Below are 16,648 nucleotides of genomic sequence, written 5' to 3'. Positions count from 1 at the left end.
TTGTTAGACAATGTATCTGTTTTTTTCTATTCTCAAAGCTACCAGCATATTGGTGAGCTGTGCCTTAGCACCACTCGATGTGAATGTACAATATATATATGTAAATCTCTGCATAAATTGATGGCGCTATATAAATGCCTGTAATACTGGGGCAGCACAGTGGCTAAAGGGTTAGCACTTCCACCTGGCAGTACTAGGGTCATTGGTTTGAATCCCAACCATGGCACCACCTGCCTGGTGTTTGTATATTCTCCCTGTGCCTGCATGGGTTTCTTCTGGGTACTCTGTTTTCCTCCCACACTCCAAAAAACATGCTGGTAGGTTAATTGCATCCTGTCTAAATTGGCCCTATATACCTGAAATTCTGTGTCCAGTTTTTCAAGAAGGAATAACTGTGAGCAGGGGCTGACTGACAACTCATGGGGCCCCCGGGGAATAGGGGATCATGGGGCCCCTGTGTCCTTGCCCAAACTCAAAAAAGCCTATGAAAAGGTACCAGGGCCATCTCATGGGGCCCCTACTGACCCCGGGCCCTCGGGCAGTGCCAGAGTTTCCAAATGGTCAGTCCACCCCTGACTGTGAGAGATTTCTTTTCATTTCCCCGATAGATAAAAATAAAGTCCCACATTATACATTGTCTAGCTATCAGGAGGCATATGTGTAGCCATTCCGTACCCATTGTCAGTTCCTTGGACCTGGAATCAATGTTTAAGGACCATTTGTTATCTTGCTGTGCAATCTCCTGGCATTTTTTTTAATCTTCTACTGCCTGAACATGACACTTGATAGTAACATTCTGAAACTGTTAATTGTGTGCTTGCCTTGCTGTAAGGCAGCAAGTCCCAAACCACATCCTATCAAATGTACTGTGTGCAGACAGGCTGCCACACGTCAGACGCTCTCATCAAATGTCGGTAAAATGTTAAGTACACATTATGGTTATTAATAAACATGCTTTCCTGTATATGTAAATAAAACTATAATTGTGAATAGCTGCCTATCACTGCAGAATATGTTGGCAAAATTTAACTTTAAAATGACAACAAAAATGTTATTAAAAACTATGCTCATCTAGGAACTAATATTCTGCTTTTAATACTAAATACATTATGCACTGTATTAGTAAAAAAACAGTAACAAATTACTGATAACATGTATATTTCTATACCAGAGAAAGAATCATGAATGTTTACAATGGGATAGTACACAGCTGTTCTGGCCTGGACTATTGTGTACCCTGCAAGTAGTTCATCAGCAAATTTCCTACATGTACTGTATTCCCTGCTCTCTGATTGGATGACATGCTGTTCTTCCCAGGTGGGGCCAGTCACTTGAGGGAAGGTGTTGAATTAATCACTGCCTCTGAGGAAAAAGATGTGCGGCTAAGGGGAAATATACTTCTGGAGAGGAAAACAATGTTGGAAGAGGAATATACTGTAAGATGATTGGATAATATTGATAGTATGTGTAGAGAGAATATATCACTTGTTGAGATATACTGCTGCAGGCAGGGCTGCTGTTAGAAACCATGGGGCCCCACACAGCCAACCTGACATGCCCCCCTTTTAAAAAACAGTTTACTAGGCTTCAGTTATGAATGAACACAGTGAATGATTGGTACCGATCACTCATTGTGTTGCTTCAGTTATGAATGAACACAGTGAATGATTGGATTATTTCTTAGATACACAAAAAATAACTGGATACTAACATTTATAGGTAAAGTTGATCCAGGGAATATCCGATTGCCTCTCGGGGGATCAGGAAGGATTTTTTTTTCCCAGCAGGAGCAAATTGGATCATGCTTTGCTGGGGTTTTTTTGCCTTCCTCTGGATCAACTGTGGGTATGGGATTATAACTTTTTTTTTTTCTATGGTTGAACTGGATGGACTTTTGTCTTTTTTCAGCCAGACTAACTATATAACTATATAATTATTCTCCTCTGGCTAGGAGAAAAACCCTGCATATTTGTCTCTATTCAGAGGAGAAAGCGAGTACAGGGGTAAGTTTTAATGAGTGATTCATAGGCTATGAAAGTATTCATATGATCGGGGGCCAGTCCTCCTGACTCCAAATCATTGGTACTAAACCAGATCCCCATTCTGGATGTGAACAACAGAGTGCACTTATATGCATATATGTGGCACCTCAGAAAGAGGTCCACCTTTGTGACATCACATAAATGTGTGAACTGGGTGAAGTAAATGGGTTAAAATAAATCTGTGGACAGACTATGCACATATTAACAAACAATAAATGAGCTTTAAAGCAGGCTTTTACTGACCTATGTACAGGGGCATACTTTCAGAAAATAGCATCTATGGCAAGCACTGAAAGTGTGTACCTGTCCAAACACCTGACACCTATATATTAGATCATTTTACCACAATATTAACTCAAAAATGCGAGTCAAACTCGGTAATCTTTTACGCAGCAATATATTTATAACAGAGAAAGATAGATTCTCTAACCCAGTGTTCTGTATGTTCAGCCTTCCTTCAATCTGTGCCCAGGGTTTAAGTCCTACCCTGGATACGCCATTGCCATAGCTGAAGATACAGTGAAGAAATTCATACTCCAACTTCACAACAGAGATATTGAAAATGCAATTTACCGGCTTTTGTTCCTATTACAGCAGCCTGAAGCTACAGAGGTCATTGAGTGCTTCTTTTAGAGCTGAATAGGCAAATATTGCCTAACTCAGCCTTTCTCAAACAGGGTGCCCAGGCACCCTGGGGTGCCATGAGGTTTCTTCAGGGGTGCCTTGGCAAAATGTCTAAAACGTGCCCAAAACTTGTATAAAAGCCACTGGGTGGAGATCAGGATGCCACTGCCTGGGACCTGTAAGCTAGTGGAGATCACTGGAGTAGTGGTGCCTACTATACCAGCCTTTCTCAACCAGAGTGCCCAGCCACTCTGGGGTGCCTTGAGGTTTCTTCAGGGGTGCCTTGGCAAAATATCTAAAACTTGCCCAAAATTTGTATACAAGCCAGAGAGTGGAACAAGCCTGCCTTTTAGTTACACAAAGCCACAGGTTTTCATTGAGCACCATTATGACCTTCTATCTGCCGGCGGCCTGACAACCAATGACCATCATCAGTTGATAAGGAGGATGTCAGCTGCCTGCACAGCATCCTAGTTTGACCCTCCCTTGCCTCTCTCCATAAGTGGTGGGGTCACATTAGCTCAGTGATGGAGAAAAACCGAGGGAGAAGAGAAACATTGGAATACTAGTCAGTACCAGTGTGCAGAAGTGTATTTGCTTAGGAAGAATAAATCACCTCTAGTGTTGGGTGTTCTACATGTATGGATGTTGCTGCGTTATATAAAACTATCAGAATAGTTTTTTCACATTTTAAAATGGGGTGCCTCAAGACTATTCATCATTTTAAAGGGTGCCTTGACTGAAAAAAGGTTGAGAAACACTGGCCTAACTCAAGAGGTATGTGTATTCTTACTTAAATGTGTTAAATGTGGTGTACTTTGTGTATTTCTTCAGGATCTGTGCAATAATTCAATGTAAAACCAGGAGTTTCCTATATTAAGACCAGTCACCGCTGATCTCTCTCCTTGTGCAGGGTGTCTGGTCTTGTATTCACCCATCTGTAGTTTTCTATAGGCAGCTTGTTGCGAGTGGGCCTGACAGGTTTGCTCCCTAGGTAAAACACAGTGGTGATATTACTACAACTTTTACAAGGTAATAACTGAGCCTGCAAAGGCATGTGGTGCGCACAAAGTGGATTTGTATCCTTTTCTGGCTATTGAGGAATATATTTAACTGAAAGTGTTTGTGCCTGGAGTGCAGCCTTAAAGCTTATCTACTTCTTGCTAATGATCTGTAATTACTTTAAAGTGGAGCTCCACCGAAAATGGGAAGTTCCGCTTTAAGCCTTTGTCCCCCGCTCCCCGTTAAGGACTGGCACCTTTGGGAAGTGGGTACCCAAATTTGACTGGTTCCCGCTCCCACTTCCGCTGCGATCGCCTAGGTGATCAGAAGCAGACGTTGTCCTCCCCCCTCCCTCCCCATAGTCTTCTGGGACAAGTGACAGGTCCTGGAAGACTAAGGGGCCATTCACAAAGCGCATCGTTTTTCGCACATGCTCAGTGGGCACCTGGCTGTGAAGCCGCAAGCTGTCACAGCCAGGTGCCCACACTGAGGATGCCAGCACCAGGGAGAGAAGATGGCCAGTGAAACCAGTGGTGGTGAGGACACTGCTGGACCGAGGGACAGGTAAGTGGCTGTATTTTAAAAGTCAGCAGCTACAGTTTTTGTAGCTGCTGACTTTTATTTTTTTTTTTTAGGTGGAACTCTGCTTTAATGTCAATAGACTGACTACAGGTTCATTTCAAGCTCTAAGTTCTCAGGCTACAGCAAAATGTGATTGGTTGAACATATTCATAGCTCAAAATACTGTTTCTTTTACAATCCATTTTGTCTTAAGCTGGTCATAGATGAGTAGAAAAATGAACACACATTAAAAAAAAAAAGAAACATTCTTTCAAGCTAAAATTCGATGGCACAATAATTGTCACAAAAAACTTCCAGCAAATTTTAAACATTTCTGATAATTTTCAACATTAGGCAATTTCTCCTACTACCCCTACTGCTCATGCATATTTCCCCTAAATTTTTTTTTTTTTGAATGATCAACCTACAAAGGTTAAAATATTGGTTGTTGGAAAAAAATTCAGTTTCTTTATTAATTTTTGATCTTGAAATGGAAAGCACAGTAAGCACACTAACCATACAAAAATCGAACAATCGGTCTGCCGACTCGATTTTCATTCGATTTTCTATCTATGTATGGCCAGTTTTGTGATAATGTTAATTACTGATTAGTTACATTTCAAACCCATTTGCTATTTTTCATACGTACTGTAGCTAGACAACCACCATTCCAGTTTACCCTTGGTAATAATGTGGCAATTCTTAAAGAGAATCTATGAAATGTGTTCAGTAAATGCAGTTTGTTTTGTTTGCTGTATTTAACATACCATTTTGCAAATGTGAATTCTTCTATTAGGGAATGATTTTTAGTAAGGACATAAGACAATGCCCTGAGTTCATTTGTGAAAACTATAGTCTGTTGAAAGGCTGGGCCTGTTTAAAGTGAAACTCCAGCCAGCACTTTTTTTTTTTAATCTTTTGAACAACATGGAAATTGGCCAGAAATCCTTTCAGGATTTTGATGCCATCTCTGTCCTTATTGGAGAGATGGTCACCATTTGTGAGGGGTAATGCAAACAGTTGTAACCGATACCGGGGAAAAGGGGATGTCTTCCAGTAGGAATACATGTATTTAAAAAAAAGTGTTTGTTTTAGGGTTTAGGTATACTTTAAACTTGAATTACTCCATCCACAAATAAAAATAAGCTTGATATGGAGGCACAAATTAACAGAGTGAAGTTCATTGACCATGTGGTATTTCAGGTCACAGAGATCAATGAATTACTGCACTTTGGACTCTGGACAAGGTCATAACACTGTGCACAACTGTATTAAAATAGAAGCCATAGTGTTTGTAGTACATTCAGCAGCCAATGTACTATGTATCTACTGATGTAATTCTTCACACTTCTCTGGGTTTTTAATTCACAGTATTAAAGACCAGAAGCCTAGACATACTGGAAAGTGTCGGCATAGTGTCACATATAAATTAAGAAGTATGTTAATTTAATCTGTCCATGGTGTATTATTAGACACTCCTTCACCAAAATTACCTGGACAAGGAAGGCAAAGGTATCGAGTATCTTGGCAATAAATCATGAAGCGGTTGCTCCCTTGAAATATTTCTGGGCACACACATCTCACCCAGGCAGATACTTGAATGTAATAACAACATTTATCCATCCTGATGACTATATGCACTGCCAGGAGTTTTAAAATAGTTATGGAAAGAATGAGATCTTATTGCATGTTCCATACCCATGAACTTATCAACCAGCTTTGACTGCTGAAAATTACAAAATGATTAGGGCGGACCTAAACTCAAAGGCAGGCAGTAAGGAAGATGGAAGAAGGTAGGCAAGAGTGTAATGCAGTTAACTAATACAAAAAGTTAAAAGTAAGAAGTAGCAAAATTAAAGGGTCCACAGACCCCCCACCCCCCTTGGTTACCTACTCACTACACCGTATTAGCGTGGCTCACTGGTCACAAAAGCATATAAAACAAACTGACCACAGAAGAAAGAGAGGACTGTGGTTCAGAGACCATGGCAAATTAAGTCTCCAGGGTATGAAGAGGGTTAATTCATATGCTGATGCTGTCCCTAATGGTTGCGTGCTATGAGATCCTTTATGCCTTCACTACCTATGATTTAGTAATGCCACTACTCTGGATTATTCCCAGGCTCAAGCTCATGTACGTCAGGGACTTTTGGCTTATCCTATTACATTGGACTCACTTTATCATGCATTATTTTTGATATTTATAATTAGGCTTGCCTATATATCAAGACTCAAGAATGTGTGTATGCATGCGTTCCGGCACCTGTATATGTGTAAGACAATGTTGTCTTTTTAATAGTGGGGGACAGTAGAGTGTTTTGTTTGGTATTGTATCATTGTGATATTTTTCAATGAAGGATTTCTTTGTTTACAAATATGCATTAACCCTCTAATGGATTTATACCCTGGAGACTCAATTTGCCCTGGTCTTTGGACCACAGTTCTCTCTTTCTGTGGTCGGTTTGTTTAAATAGTGTAATGCAGTACCTGTTTGCTTAATGTGCTCAGATACAGGCATAAGCAACTTCAGTTCCATTTCCCACAACTCCATGGGTTCTGGGAACGCTTTCTTTCCTCAGGATCTCACGGAATACACACTGCTGAGGCACAAGAATGAACGAGACACATAGAGGAGTGAGATGCTAGGGAAACAGGAATGGGTAACTCTTGCAGCCCTAGGGTGCTAGATACACAGGAACACTGCAGTGTGAGTCTCTGCAACACTGGGGTTCTGGATACACAGGTACACAAAAGTGTGAGACTCTCACAGCACTGGACTTCTGGAAAAGCAAGAACAACAGATTCCGGGATGATTGGAAAATAGGAGAAACACTGAGAGCTCAATAAGTTACTTGGCAGTTACTTTGCAGCAGGGGCATATCATGAAATCAGTGGGCCCATGTACAAGATCAAAAGTGGGCCCCTGGGATCGTGAAAAATAGAAATGCAGCGGCAAAAAGTGGGCGTAGTTTAAATTGTGCTTAAATATTGGGTATGACTTAAAGGGGGTGTGGTTAAATAGAGTTTGAGATGCCTTAAATGAGTGTACGGCGGTGGGCAGTACGTACAGGGAGAGGAAAGTGGAGTGTATGGTGGTGGGTAGTATGTGCAGGGAGAAGAGTGTGGAGTGTATGGCGGTAGGTAGCATGTACAGAGAGAGGGGTATGGAGTGTATGGCAGTGGCTAGTACGTGCAGGGAGAGGAGTGCGGAGTGTTGGGCAGTGGGTAGTATGTGCAGGGAGAGGGGTACAGAGTGTATGGTGATTGGTAATATGTGCAGGGAGAGGGGTATGGAGTATATGGCTGTGGGTAGTATGTGCAGGGAGAGAAGTGCGGAGTGTATGGCGGTGGGTAGTATGTGCAGGGAGAGAAGTGCGGAGTGTATGGCGGTGGGTAGTATGTGCAAGGAGAAGGGTACTGAGTGTATGGCGGTGGGCAGTATGTGCACTTAGAATACCCCTCCATCCACACCTCTTACTCCTCTGCACCTTGAACCTCCCCCTATCCACAGCTCTAACCCCTTTGCACCTAGAATATCACCCTCATCCACAACTCACCCCTCAGCAGCTAGAATACTCCCCCATCCACAGCTCATGCCTCTGCACCTAGAGCACCATCCCATCCACAGCTCACCCTTCAGCACCTAGAACAACCCCCATCCACAGCTCACCTCTCTGCACCTAGAATACCCTTCATCCACAGCTCACCCCTTTGCACCTAGAATACCCCCCCCATCCACAGCTCACCCCTCTGCACCTAGAATACCCCCCCATCCACAGCTCACTCCACTGTACTTAGAACATACCCCCATCCTCAGCTCACCCCTCTGAACCTAGAACACCCCCCTCATCTACAGCTCACCCCTCTGCATCTAGAACCCCCCCCACGCCCCCTCCAGAGCTCTCACTACTCAGCCCATCTACTCCTTTCATCCCTCTGCACCCAGCAGCCTCCTCCATTCCTATCCATAGCATTCCCTCCTGCGCCCAGCAATTCCCATTTACAGCTCTCACCTTCAGTGCTGTACATTCCAAATCTTCCCTGCTTGTCCTACTTACAGAAGCATAAAACTCTACTGGCAGCTGCCAGCACCTGTTTTTTTTTTAAACACACAGAAGCAGATTTCCTGCATTGCCTTCACTTGGGGCTCAATCTGATAGATGCAGGACCTGGCTGCACCCTTGGTACCTGCAGCAGCTGGTGGAACAGGGATTGCCAGTGATGCGGGAAGAAGGCCGAGCACATAGGGGGAGATCAGGGCACATAGATCTCAGCAGAACAGAGAGATGCCAGCAGAGGGAGATTGGTGTGGACTCTGCAGAGGGAGGGGGGCAATTACAGAGTGATGCCCTGTGTCTCTGTCTCTCCCTGCAGCTAAAAGCCAGCAGGAAGGAGAGAAACTGGCTTTCAGACACAGGGCATCATTCTGTAACTGCCCCCGCCACACACCAGTTCCACTGGTGTCCGAGTCCCCCTGTGTTCCTGGGTCACCTACAGGAAAACCAGTGGTACCCCCTATTGGCGGCCTCGCTGGTAGTTCCTCACTGCCCCTGACATGTATCATCCATGGGTGCAACCTCCCCCCCTTGGGGGCCCACATGCAGTGAACACCCTGCATCCATAGATGATACGCCACTGCTTGGCAGCCAGGAAGGAATGCTGGTATCCCTGCAAGGCCCAAGGAAGCAGGTAAGTTAGTAGCCCTCTAGACGTATATAAGGATGCAATGGTCTCTGAAGGCACCTAGGAATTTGAACTTCTTTCAGGAACACTGGAGGTCTCTAGGAACAAGAACTGGAATTTCTCTCAGGAACACTGAGGGTCTTCAGTAACCAGACGTGGTCACTTAGTCTTGCTGTTATAGCAACACCTCCTGGAGAGTAATGCAGGGTCACCCAAAGTGTGTTGCGGGCTGGTACTAGGTCGCGGTCCTAACCAAGGGATGATTGAGCACAGGAAGGTTATTGTGTTAAGACTATACACTAGGGCAGTGGTGGGCAACCTTTTTTTTCAACTGAGCCAAATCTCCCCAAAACCACGATTGAAATTTATTTTGAGAGCCACATTTTTAAAACTGAAAATACATCCCCCATATAGTAATTCATCCCCCATAGTAATTCATCCCCCATAGTAATTCATCCCCCATATAGTAATTCATCCCCCATAGTAATTCATCCCCCATAATAATTCATCCCTCATAGTAATTCATCCCCCATATAATAATTCATCCCCCATAGTAATTCATCCCCCATATAGTAATTCATCCCCCATAGTAATTAATCCCCCATATAGTAATTCATCCCCCATATAGTAATTCATCCCCCATAGTAATTCATCACCCATATAGTAATTCATTCCCAATAGTAATTCACCCCCATAGTAATTCATCCCCCATAGTAATTCATCCCCCATATAGTAATTCATCCCCCATATAGTAATTCATCCCCCATAGTAATTCATCCCCCATATAGTAATTCATCCCCCATAGTAATTCATCCCCCATATAGTAATTCACCCCCCATATAGTAATTCATCCCCCATAGTAATTCATCCCCCATATAGTAATTCATCCCCGATAGTAATTAATCCCCCATATAGTAATTCATCCCCCATATAGTAATTCATCCCCCATAGTAATTCATCCCCCATAGTAATTCACCCCCATATAGTAATTCATCCCCCATAGTAATTCATCCCCCATATAGCAATTCATCCCCCATAGTAATTCATCCCCCATAGTAATTCATTCCCCATATAGTAATTCATCCCCCATATAGTAATTCATCCCCCCTATAGTAATTCATCCCCCATAGTAATTAATCCCCCATATAGTAATTCATCCCCCATATAGTAATTCATCCCCCATAGTAATTCATCCCCCATATAGTAATTCATCCCCCATATAGTAATTCATCCCCCATAGTAATTCATCCCCCCTACAGTAATTCATCCCCCATAGTAATTCATCCCCCATAGTAATTCATCCCCCCTATAGTAATTCATCCCCCCTATAGTAATTCATCCCCCATAGTAATTCATCCCCCCTATAGTAATTCATCCCCCCTATAGTAATTCATCCCCCATAGTAATTCATCCCCCATATAGTAATTCATTCCCCATATTGTGTCAATTCACTTACCTTTGCTCCGCGCGTTCTTCTCGCCGTGTTCCCGCGCCGTTCTGGTCTTCAGGGCGGACTGTGAGAGGAGAGGAGTTCGTCACGCTGCCCCGCCTACGTCCTGGCTGCCCCGCCTACATCCTGACAGCTGCAGAGTCCTGACTTTTGGGGCGGCCGCCCGAGAGGAGGGAGGGGGGCGGCCCGCCGAGAGGAGGGAGGGGAGCGGGCGCCCGGCACACAGAAGAGCCGCATTTAAGTTTGTAAAGAGCCGCATGTGGCTCGCGAGCCGCGGCTTGCCGACCACTGCACTAGGGTATCAGCAAGAGAATAGTCAAGAATAGGCAGGGCACCAGCCACTTCCAGGGCTGATGTGAGAGAACACACACAGAGTAATTTCAGGGAGTTCTGGAAGTTCTTGCAGGGATACTGCAAGCAACACTGGATGCACTCAACCAAATTCAGTGTATGTTACATAGTTACATGGTTAGTCTGGCTGAAAAAAGACAAAAGTCCATCCAGTTCTACCATTTAAACAAAAAAAAAAGTTATAATCCTATGTCCACAGTTGATCCAGAGGAAGGCAAAAAAGCCCAGCAAAGCATAATCCAATTTGATCCTGCAGGGAAAAAAATTATTTCCTGATCCCCAAGAGGCAATCAGATATTCCCCGGATCAACTTTACCTATAAATGTTAGTATCCAGTTATATTCTGTGTATCTAGGAAAGAATCCAGGCCTTTTTTAAAGCAATCCACTGAGCTGGCCAGAACCAACTCTTGAGGGAGTCTATTCCACATTTTCACAGCTCTCACTGTGGAGAGACCTTTCCTTGTTTGAAGATTAAATTTATTTTCCTCCAGAAGTAAAGAGTGCCCCCTTGTCCTCTGAAATAATGGAAGTACTGACAGGGATTTTGGAAGCCCTAGCAGGGAGTCTGCAAGCTAAAAGTACAGGGTGAGACTAGCCAAGGAGCTGCTATACCAATCAGTAGGTGGGATCGGGTGACACCGAAAAACTGCAAGACCAATGCAACAGCCAGGTAGCAAAAGGCTATATGTCTCTGGAACTACAGGAGACAACCCTGCTTGTCCATGGAGAGGGGATTAGGGTTGCCCCCTAATTGAGACCCAGTGCCAGAGAAAGATCAAACCTATTGCCAGAAATCAACAAACTGCTGAGTGAGTAATCCTGACCCATTCTCTTGGCAGGTTGTACTGTCAAGGGCAGGTGTTCTCTCAGTAGCAGAGAGATTCCATGGAAGCATGACACTGGGGTGACTAAAAATGTTCACCTGGTTTAGGAGAGAAGCTATGTGTGGGGGGTCTGTTCCTATTGGTTGAATAAGACTGCTGACGCTGTGTGCTCAGTTCAGTTTTGAAGGGGCTGAGGCTTGAATTCCACATCTGACTTCATACATGTCTGTACTACTGAAAGTACTGACCATTGACCTTTCTACACTCACAGGAGACAGATACCATTATGTTTTAGTTATGGTGGACCACTTTATTGAGATTGGGGTGGACGTACCAACCTGTGACCAGATGGCCAAGATCACTGACTAAATTGTGTGAACTTACTTCAGCCTTGATTATGGCTTTCCAAAGAGGATTCATTCAGACCAGGGATCCTGTTTAAAAAGCAAATTCTTCCAAGAATAGTGCCACTAATTAGACATTAAGAAGTCACACTCTGTCCTTTACTTCCCACAAGGCAATGGGGCTTGTGAAAGGTTTAATCGCACCATGAGGCAACTGCTGAGAGTCTTGGCTTGTGAAAAATAAAGAAAATAGGCCCATTTCTTAGCCACGAAATGTAACCAGGACCTTCACCTTACCATATTGTGTTTGGCCTTAATGGGTCCACAGATCTATGGGCCAGAGTGCCCACAGAGGAATTTGAACAAACTCCAATTTCCTGAATTGAGGGGGTAAAAAAGATGTTTCTTTGAAGTCCAATACTTTGTTTAAAACCCGTCATGAGTGGCATAAGAGTTGGAAGCATCAGGCTTTGTCCTCCAACTTGGGGATAGGGTGATAGCCTAAGCAAAGGCACACCTATAAGTATAATTTTAAATACAATGGAAAGAAATCCCTGAAGTTGTCCCATAGCGGACCATTCCAGACATGCCAGTCTACAAAATCCAAACAGAAGGAACCCAAGAAGAACTAAGATACCTAGATTATAAAGAATTCCTTTAACCCACACAGAGAGGCCCCTAAGGGAGTATTTAGGGAACCTGTCCAAGTTTATGAGTCACAAATGATTCTGCCATCAGAGGTTGAAAGGTGGATGCCACCATTATGTCCAAGACTCCTAGGAGAAGATGTAGATCCTTTCAATATTACAAAGCCCTTTGATCATCCAGCTAGAGTCCACCACTCACTGACATGTCCTAAGACAGGGATGTGATGTCTTGGAAGATAAAACCTGTGGCACTCCAGAGACAGGGTGTACAGGGTGAATCTGATCGGTATGCAAATTTTCTAGGGACAAAAAGTTCATTTAAGGTGGAGTGTAGCAGAGTGACCATTTACTTGCCATCCTCAGATACAGGTGCAGGCCTCCTTAATGTCAGTTCCCACAACTCTCTGGGTTTCCTAGACACACGTAGAGAATATAAATCTGTCAGCTTCCTTCCTCTCAGAAGACCAGAAAGGCAACATGTGATAAGGCAAAGGTAGTTAAGCAAGTGAACTGTAGCCATGTGAGAGGTTCTACACTGTCAGAACTGGTGCTCAGGAAGCTGGACCAGAGCTTAATAGCATGGAGCTTCTCCAGAAGACCCATCTACTGTGGGGATCCTCTCCCTGCTATCACAGAACTCCAGTTCCAGTGAGGTGGCCTTTCATCCTTTGGTCTATTTATGGGGATAATCACAAATAGCTGTGTTTATAAAAATAGTGATTCTCAGCTTGACTCTCTGTTGTCCCCTGCCGTGGGGTTTATAATCATGTGACGTCCAAAATTGGCTGACACAGCAGTCACATGACTGGAGTTCCATTAGACACTGGTAACTGTACCAGGAGCGTGCAGGGCAGGCGCTCTTGGCACAGCTTTGTTTACATTTTGGTACATCTATATATGTGGCCTCTCGGCGCCAAGAGGCCACATATATGCGTACTGTTGTTGAAAAGATGTTAATTGAACAAGCTGCAGTTAGAAGCTGATTGTCCACCATACACAGCTGCACCAGATTCTGAGTGCATCCATTTTAATAAACCTACCCCATAGTCTTATAAATATATCCTACCTTCTTAACTTGATTGAGTCACAGAGACATTGCTGTGATGTTTGTGCAGCTCCCATATGTTTACACAGCTTTCATCATTCTGCAGTGTAGGCAGTGCATGCTTTTTTTTTTCATCCTGAGCCTGTTTTTCAATATTGCTTCTAACTTTGCATCGAATGTATTAAGTAAACTGCAAGTTACAGTAAGGCTAGGTTCACTGTGTGGGTGGTGCCGCTGCGGATCCATATGAAAATCCGTGCAGTCGCACCACCCGCACAGAGAAATGCGGACCTGTGGGCAGGTGCCATTACTTCTAATGGCACTCTGCCCGCACTGGAAAAAGCAACCCTACTGGGAACCAAGGTTCCTGTGCGGCTGCGCTTTCAGAAGAAGTGCAGGGACTTCTTCTCTGCGTGTCACAAATTCAATTGAATGGGCTCTCGTGCCCACGCAAAACGCGGCACGCACGGCCGCATATATGTGAACCAGGACTTACTTCGTATCTGATCATTCAGCTGACTACCTATTCTGTTAAAAGGTTAGGAAAGTCTACATAGAGACGTCAGATGTAAAAAGCAGTTGCTGCTGCATTTTGGTTCCAGGTCACATAAACCAAGCCTGAAACCATTTAAAATATATCCAAGCCTTAGGAAAACATACTGCAGCTTACAAGTACATAGATGGGGTAGCAACATTAGTTTTCTTTTTTTCAGGCTAAGCACTTTTTCTGCAATTACAGAAAAATAACTGTGAGAAATCTTTTGTGAAAATGTGAGAAATATTCAGATGCACTAAACTTCTTCTTCTGAGCTTTCTCAGCTATCTTATGTGAACTACAAAGCAATGCTCTATGTAATCTATCAAAAATATGTTATGTCCATTCAATCTATCTTCAGTCAGGCAGGCTTTTGCACTACATAACACTACCTATTTTTGGAAGATCTAGAGGAGATTATAAAATTGCACTTCAACATGTGGCCAGCTTAAAGCCGACAGATATAAAAGCACAATTAATATAGCTCTTTAATAATAATATATGTTTAAATGCAAGCGGTGTACCCACATGGAAGAAAAACATACTTGAAATATATTTTAAAAATATTCTTCTCAAATATATTGACATTTGAAATGCTACAATTTTGGGCATATTCAATATATTTCAATATATATATATATATATATATATATATATATATATATTTATTTACTGTATGTTTGAACTGCATTTTTATTACAAAATATATAAAAACTATTTTTAAAAAATATACTGTATGTCTTTAAAAATGCAAATCTACATTTTTGGAATGCATTTACAAATATATGTAAACCTATATGTTAAAATTACTTTTTTATATGTTAAAAAATCTGAAGAATATATTTAAAAAATATATTTTTAAAAATAAATATTTTTTAAATATATTCTTCAGATTTTTTTTAACATATAAAAAAGTTATTTTAACATATATTTTTACATACATTTGTAAATGCATTCCAAAAATGTAGATTTGTATTTTTAAAGACATACAGTATATTTGAAATGTGTTTTTAAAAATATTTTTTCATATATTTTGTAATAAAAATGCATTTCAACATATATATATATATATATATATATATATATTTATTTATTGAATATGGCCAAAATTGCAGCATTTCAAATATATGTCAATTTATTTGGGAAGAATATTTTTAAAATACTGTATATTTCAAATATATTTTTCTTCCATACGGGTACATACTTGAAATAGACTTTATACCAACCACTTGCAATCCCCTCAACAGCTGAACTCAATGGAGGGCGCAACAGCACAAGCGACCAATCAATTGCAGTGCTCATGTGCTAACAAGGGACATACTGATAAGAGGATAAGAGTAATGCTGGGTACAAATGGGAAGTTTTTTTTGTTCAACCCAGTGGTATGAATGAAAAAAAAACCCCCAAAAATGTACAGATCACCATACTAACACATCTAACTAGTGTGGCGATCTCTCTGCTGAGCTATTCTGTTCTGACAGGGGGACTGGCTTCTGTTGGACGAGGAGCTTTACACATGGGCTAGAAGTCGGACAGTTCCTGCCAAACCGACCTTTTTTGGCCACTTTTTGGCCTGTGTATACCCAGCTTAAAGCGGAGCTCCACCCAAAAGGGGAAGTTCCATTTTAAGGCTTTGTCCCCCGCTCCCCTTTAAGGATTGGTGCCTTGGAGAGCGGGGGGGGACCCAAATTTGAGCAGTATCCGCTCCCACTTTTGCTGCGATAGCCTAAGTGATCGGAAGCGGAAGTTGTCCTCCCTCCCTCTCCATTGTCTTCTTGACATGTGACAGGTCCCAGAAGACTATAGGACCATTCATAAAATGCAGTGGTACTCACAAATGCACAGTGGGTGCCCGGTTGTGAAGACGCAAGGTATCACAGCCAGGTGCCCACACTGAAGATGCCGGCACTGGGGACTCAGGATGGACAGTTTACCAGCTAGTGTGAATACACCACTGGATCGAGGGATAGGTGAGTGTCTCTTTTTTTAAAAGTAAGTAGCTACCGTTTTTTGTAGATGTTGACTTTTATTTTTTTTTAATTTTGACTGGACCTCCACTTTAAAATGAGTTAATTCATGTACTGCTGCTCCTTTCTGTTCCAATTACAGGATGAAGGGGGTAACTGTGTTACTAAGCTGCAGTAGAGAAAAATCAAGTCACTTGCTCTGCCAGACAAGGATGTGCTGTGTTGCAGACCTGTAAGAATCTTAGGAATGGAAGAACAGAAATATAATTCCAATTGCAAATAACTCCAATGTTTGTATCTCATCTGCATAGTAAACTGTTTGCCTGGAGTTCATCTTTAAGGGAAATATGACCTGTGAATGATCTTTACTTGCTTGCCTAGACTTCATCTTTATGGGAAATATGTTTGTAAGTGATCTTTAGTGGCATGGTGAGACATCAAGCACACTATAGATTCCAGTGCTGACAGGTATGTGTTTGTTGGGACACAAAAACCAAGCTTGGGGATATTGCAGCCTACTGGGATTTATCTTGAGTGGCCACAGAATGAATTTAGTGACTTTAAATAAAAA

The sequence above is a fragment of the Staurois parvus genome, unplaced genomic scaffold (assembly GCF_062004578.1).
Source record: "Staurois parvus isolate SC_StPar_1 unplaced genomic scaffold, SC_StPar_1.0 ptg000672l, whole genome shotgun sequence".
NCBI classification, from domain to species: Eukaryota; Metazoa; Chordata; class Amphibia; order Anura; family Ranidae; genus Staurois; species Staurois parvus.
Note: the sequence above shows the minus strand (reverse complement) of the source record.